Source organism: Melanotaenia boesemani, chromosome 10 (assembly GCF_017639745.1).
Source record: "Melanotaenia boesemani isolate fMelBoe1 chromosome 10, fMelBoe1.pri, whole genome shotgun sequence".
NCBI classification, from domain to species: domain Eukaryota; kingdom Metazoa; phylum Chordata; class Actinopteri; order Atheriniformes; family Melanotaeniidae; genus Melanotaenia; species Melanotaenia boesemani.
The window spans coordinates 23,767,136-23,772,470 of record NC_055691.1 but is presented as its reverse complement, the minus strand read 5'-3'; the positions used below and the strand labels follow the sequence as shown (position 1 = coordinate 23,772,470).

General features: G+C 34.4%; 1 long non-coding RNA gene across 1 annotated transcript; it reads right to left on the bottom strand.

The window, feature by feature from the left end:
• Positions 1 to 1,594: 1,594 nt before the first annotated feature.
• Positions 1,595 to 3,447, bottom strand: LOC121647379. The gene is made up of 3 exons (XR_006011836.1): positions 3,254 to 3,447; positions 2,474 to 2,922; positions 1,595 to 2,345 (listed from the first exon to the last, which is right to left on the bottom strand). It is a non-coding gene; the product is annotated as an uncharacterized LOC121647379 (long non-coding RNA).
• Positions 3,448 to 5,335: the final 1,888 nt, after the last annotated feature.

Here is a 5,335-nt window from a genome sequence, read left to right as displayed (position 1 = left end):
TCAGATCAGCTGAAACACTCAATCATCTGTTTCGTTTAAGCTTGAATTTTTAACTTGATATTTTAATATTGTTTTGATCCTATTTTCTTTTTTCCTTTCTCTTTTGTTTTTAATGTTAAATTATGCTTCTTATTTTCTGTAAGCACTTTGAATCACGCTGTCGTTGAATTGTGCTATACAAATAAACTTGCCTTGCCTATTACAAAACTAAAAGGAACCAGGAGATTTCAAATGTAATTAAGTGGAATATCCAGTCATGTCCATGTCATCTTACCTCACCTTGACTGAGCAGCATTTAACTTGCTGAAGATGAAATACCCACAAAGAGCCTGATAAATTTGATGTAGAAAGTACAGCATACATAAAAATTTTACTGATTATTCTGCACCGTCTCACCTTCAGTCGTCTGCTCTGATTACCCATAATACAACAGTAGCACTATAACAAACAACCAGACATGACAATTACCAGGTGACTTAATAGATTTTAATCCAAACAAGTTTCAATCCTCCCACAGACTGCTTTTTACTGGCTGGAGATCTCATGGTATAAGTAAGATACAAGATGGATGCCGAGCTGTCGATAGGGGGCGAATCCCTGAAAAATGGTAAAAGTTCTGTAGTTTATCTTTTAAACTATCTTCAGCTATTTAATGTTGCCTGCACTGGCTGAACACTAGAGGGCAGAACAAGGAAGAAATCTCTCTGGTTGGAGAAGTTGCCCTTTTATTTGTTTGCTTCAGAGCGAGTGTTTTGTTTAAAAATGATAAACTTTTTTTAAATAATTGCATAATAGATCAGTGACTTAGAATATTAATATATCTCATGTTAAGTACATACATTTGACACAAACATGACAATAATGTAATGACTGTTCATTTGTTTTCTAAACTAACAATAGAATAATCACACTAGCACTAAAAATGTGTTTTACTTTTTATTTTCTTAAGCATTACTTTTCCATTTACTTGACAGAATGGGTAATCTAAAACAGCAAAATAAAATTTATAAATGGAGTAAATATTTATTTTTAAGTCTCTAAAGTTGCCACGCAGCTGTAAACAGGTAAAACACCAGGGTACAAGGGTGCAGCACAGCAAAGACAGTGGCAAATATTAACAACACTGAATACAACAGTGTATCTAATTATACCTTTAGAAGTACAAAGGATTGGATACTGGTGTGACACCCTCAGTGGTACTGCAGATATACCAGTATTGTACCTATGGGGGTTGTCTTGTACCATAATTCAGGGATCCCCAACTCCGGTCCTCAAGGCCCACTGTCCTGCAGATTTTCAATGTTTCCCTGCATCAGTACACCTGACTCACATTAATGGCTCAGTAACAGACTTGTGCAGAGGTTGTTAGAAATCCATTTAATTTGAATCAGGTGTGTTGCAGCAGGAAATAATCTATTACCTGCAGAATAGTGGGCTTTGAGGACCACGGCTGGAGAGAAACGCACCTAATTTAACAAACCTGTTTTTATAAAGTACAAACTGCAAGAATTGAAATAATTGTCCACTGTTGAGGGTACAACAGTAGTACCGTTGAGGGTACCAACCCAGAAACCATACATTGTTCGTCTAAAGGTACAGTTAGGTACTTTATTTTTGAGTGTACACACACAATACACAAATATAAATTTAACTAAATAGAAACTGTTCACCACAAGCAGTATAACATATGAAAATCAAGATAAATGTATTTTTACAATCTGAAATTATATACAAAATCAAGTTCTACTTTTAGATAGGTGTGCTAATTAATACTAAGTTTAAGAAATTATAGTTCCCATTGTAAAAAAAAAAATATATCAGACACACAAACATACAGTTAAAGATTATTTAAGCTTTGTTTACACTTATACACACAGCAATGAATGTGATACTTTCACAAATAGTATGGTAAGTATTTCAGTGCATACTGTAGCTTAAATCATATCATTGTTTTCACATCATTACACTTGTATAAAACACATTTATTTAAACAGAAGTTTTACTGCACTGCTTAGGGGGCGGAAACAGTCTATTGGAGTGGATCAAGATAAGATTTCCTGAAACTACTCAGCTCATAATTAGACTCATTCCTGTCTGGCAAGACCTGTATTCCAAAATAAAGTTTACCCCCAACTTTAGCCAAGATTTCCTGTGTATCATTGTCTATCACGAGGTTTCTCTTCGATCAGCTCCTCAGATTGTCCAGCTTCGGCAGAATCTTTTCCAGCTTTGGTAGAATCTTTGGTGGTGGTCTCTGTTGTATTCTTATTACAGCGGCAGTAGATGACGAGCAGGATGACAAAATAAAGACTAGCCAATACGAATGCCACCACCATTGCTATGCCCTAGACCAAGAAATAAAAAAAAATAAATGTGAAACATTTCTGTTATCAGTTCTCCTCTACAGCATAGTTACTGATCAACCAAATCATTGATTAGTGCAGAACTTTTGACACTTTAAATCATTGTTTACCTGAGAATTAGAGTACCAGTTCTGTGTGTCGATCACTGAGTCTTGAGTTGAGTTTGGATTACACCATCTCTGAAATGAAGGGTTGTCAAGAACTTCATACTTTCCTGATGAGGGTCCTTTTATACAGCCAAGGTATCGACCATCAATTAACATCAAAATGACCCAAAATGCGCTAGGAATAAAACTGTACAAGATAGCATTGAGTATGGGTTGATGGAACATGCTTATTTGAATGTAAAACATAAGCATGAAGGCTATCAATGCAGGAACAACAAAAAATGATGAAACAATCAATGGACTTAATTCACTGCAAGGACATAAAAATCCAAACTGCACGATCTTCTCCAAACCAAAGATGATTAATCCAAAACAAGAGTTTGATGTCAGAGGTCTCTTCAGTAGTTTCTTCCAATTAGATATCCGTTTATTAATTTCAGCCATTTTTAATTCTATATGAAGAGAAAGACATTAAAAAGAAAGTTAAGGTGACATAATGAATGTAAAATCTTGAGAGATATACTTAAAAAATGGAAATGGTTTAATAAACTTGGTTCCATTCAGCAGCGTACATTAAATTATGGGTGGAATTTTAATAGGAATGAGTATCTAACTGGCACAAAGTTACAGAGATCTTCTCTTTGTGGGTTCTTCCGTAGTAGCAATTAAATGCATGTACACTAAACTGTATCATCAGAATCAGACTCCTGCTGTTACACATATGTTATCTTTTAAAGAAAAAAGTAATATTTTTAGAAAACAAGACAAAGAAAAAAAATTTACCTGAGGAGAGGATTCTTTGGTCTTTTAACAGTAAGAGAAAATAAAGGTCTGCTGCTATTCAGTGAGTCAAATAATCCTACTTAAGATTTATTCAATAAGTAAAGATTAAAGATAATCAGTCATATATGAAAAGCAGTAAAAACATCAATGCATCTATCTCAAACACTGTGAAGTTTCTCTTTCTTCTTCACTCGTTTTACAGTAAATACACAGGAAACTGCTGGGGGAGTTCTCTAACCAACCTATCCAAGGCTTCTTATTGCCACACAATACCAAATTAAGAAACTACTCATATGCTGCTTATAGCATGCATTATGCATATTTAGCTTTGGAAACACACAATTACTTATATGATGTTCATATAATGAATAATTAGATTTCAAACACTTAAAAGTTGGCAAGTATCAAACGCTCTATGTTTATGCAGCATGGGATGTTACTTGCAGTCACTTTGCAAGGCAGCCTTGCAATGTGTCTGCAAAACAACATAAAGAGAATACAAACATTTCCTGTTTCTCAGGTGAGTGGTAAGCTGTAGGAGATGTTAGGCTGAAGCTTCTTGGTCCACCCAGCCAAGATTCAAGTCCTGACACATGTCTGCCCTCTTTTCTCCCATGCAATTTACAAATAAAGGACACAAGTAATCCCCCCAAAAAGTTGTGCACTTACCTATTACTATTAAAAAGTTATTGAACCTATGGTGCAAAAAAGAGTTTTAAAAAGAAAAAGTGTAAACAGTTAAACTATTTTTGCTCAAACACTAAACAGGTTAAACTGAGGATTGTTGTTTGGATCTTAAAATATCAGGTGCTGAGTCCAGACACAAAAGCTTAGGTGTTTAATAAACATTTATATATTTTTCAAGTTAAAGTTAAGACAAATATGATGTGCTGTGCTAGTAATTTGCATATACTTGATTTTAGAACTTGAAATCAAAACAAAGTGACTACAGTCTGAAATTTGCCATCACTGTTATTGTAAGCAGCACAAAGGAAACACAATAATAATTTAGAGCCTTGATGACTCCATGACTGATGACAATCATATGCTAACTGTATGCTGATGAAACCTTGTTGTTTTCTACACTGAAAGAGCTCTGAGTTTCTGCTCCTATCAGGTAATAAGGGTTGCTTTTGATCTGTGACAAACTTTAAACTTATCTATCTGATATCTTCCTCCTCTTTAGATGTCCAGATTTTATGGTTTCCCATCTGTCTGTTGTATTATTTTCCCTCTCTAATCCATGTCTTCTTACTTTAAGCCCTGTTTAATAAAAAGGCAACCAGTGTCTCATAAAATTTTTAATGTTTTTCAGTAATTAGCGGCAGATTCTAAAAATCGCATGTTGCTTGTGAATGTATTTGATATGTACACAGACTTAAACAAGGGTATCTTAAAATATATTTTATTTATGATAGGTTCTCTCCTTCCCTTGTGGTATGTCCTGCACAGTGAATGTGAGCAGGAATGGACTTTGAACTTTGCTATCTTCCAGTATTTTGTAGAAATTTTTATTAATCATATATTTGGAAAAGAGAGCAAAGAGGAGAAGAGAGAAAGCTCCAGCAGAACAATGAACAGGGTGTGAAGTCAGTGTTGAAAGGAACATGTGTTTCAAGATGAAGACACATGGAAGCTTGGACTGAGCAGAATATCATCATGCTCACTGAGAAGAATCAGTGAGGAAAACAGCTACATGAACACATTTTAATCTGGAAATACTTGCATTTTTTATGGGACAAATAATTGTAATTCCCTAAACTATAGTCCACTGTCCCATGCATGAATTTGTGCTTTACTTAGCTAGTTAATGTAAACTAAGGCTTAGCTAGAAACCACCTCTGCAGGCTAATCCATGAAATCATAGAACACACAGAGTTCTAATCAGCAAAGTTCAGGTTATGTCCCAGCTACTTCATTGAGATTGGTCTTCAATTAAAAACCTGTTAGTACTGACTACTTACTAATATATAACTATTGTTATTTCAAAAATAAAGTATAAAAGATTTTTAATATCCTCCAATATTATAATAAATCTCTTTTCTGTGATTTAAAATTCAATTTCCAATTATTTCAATGAGT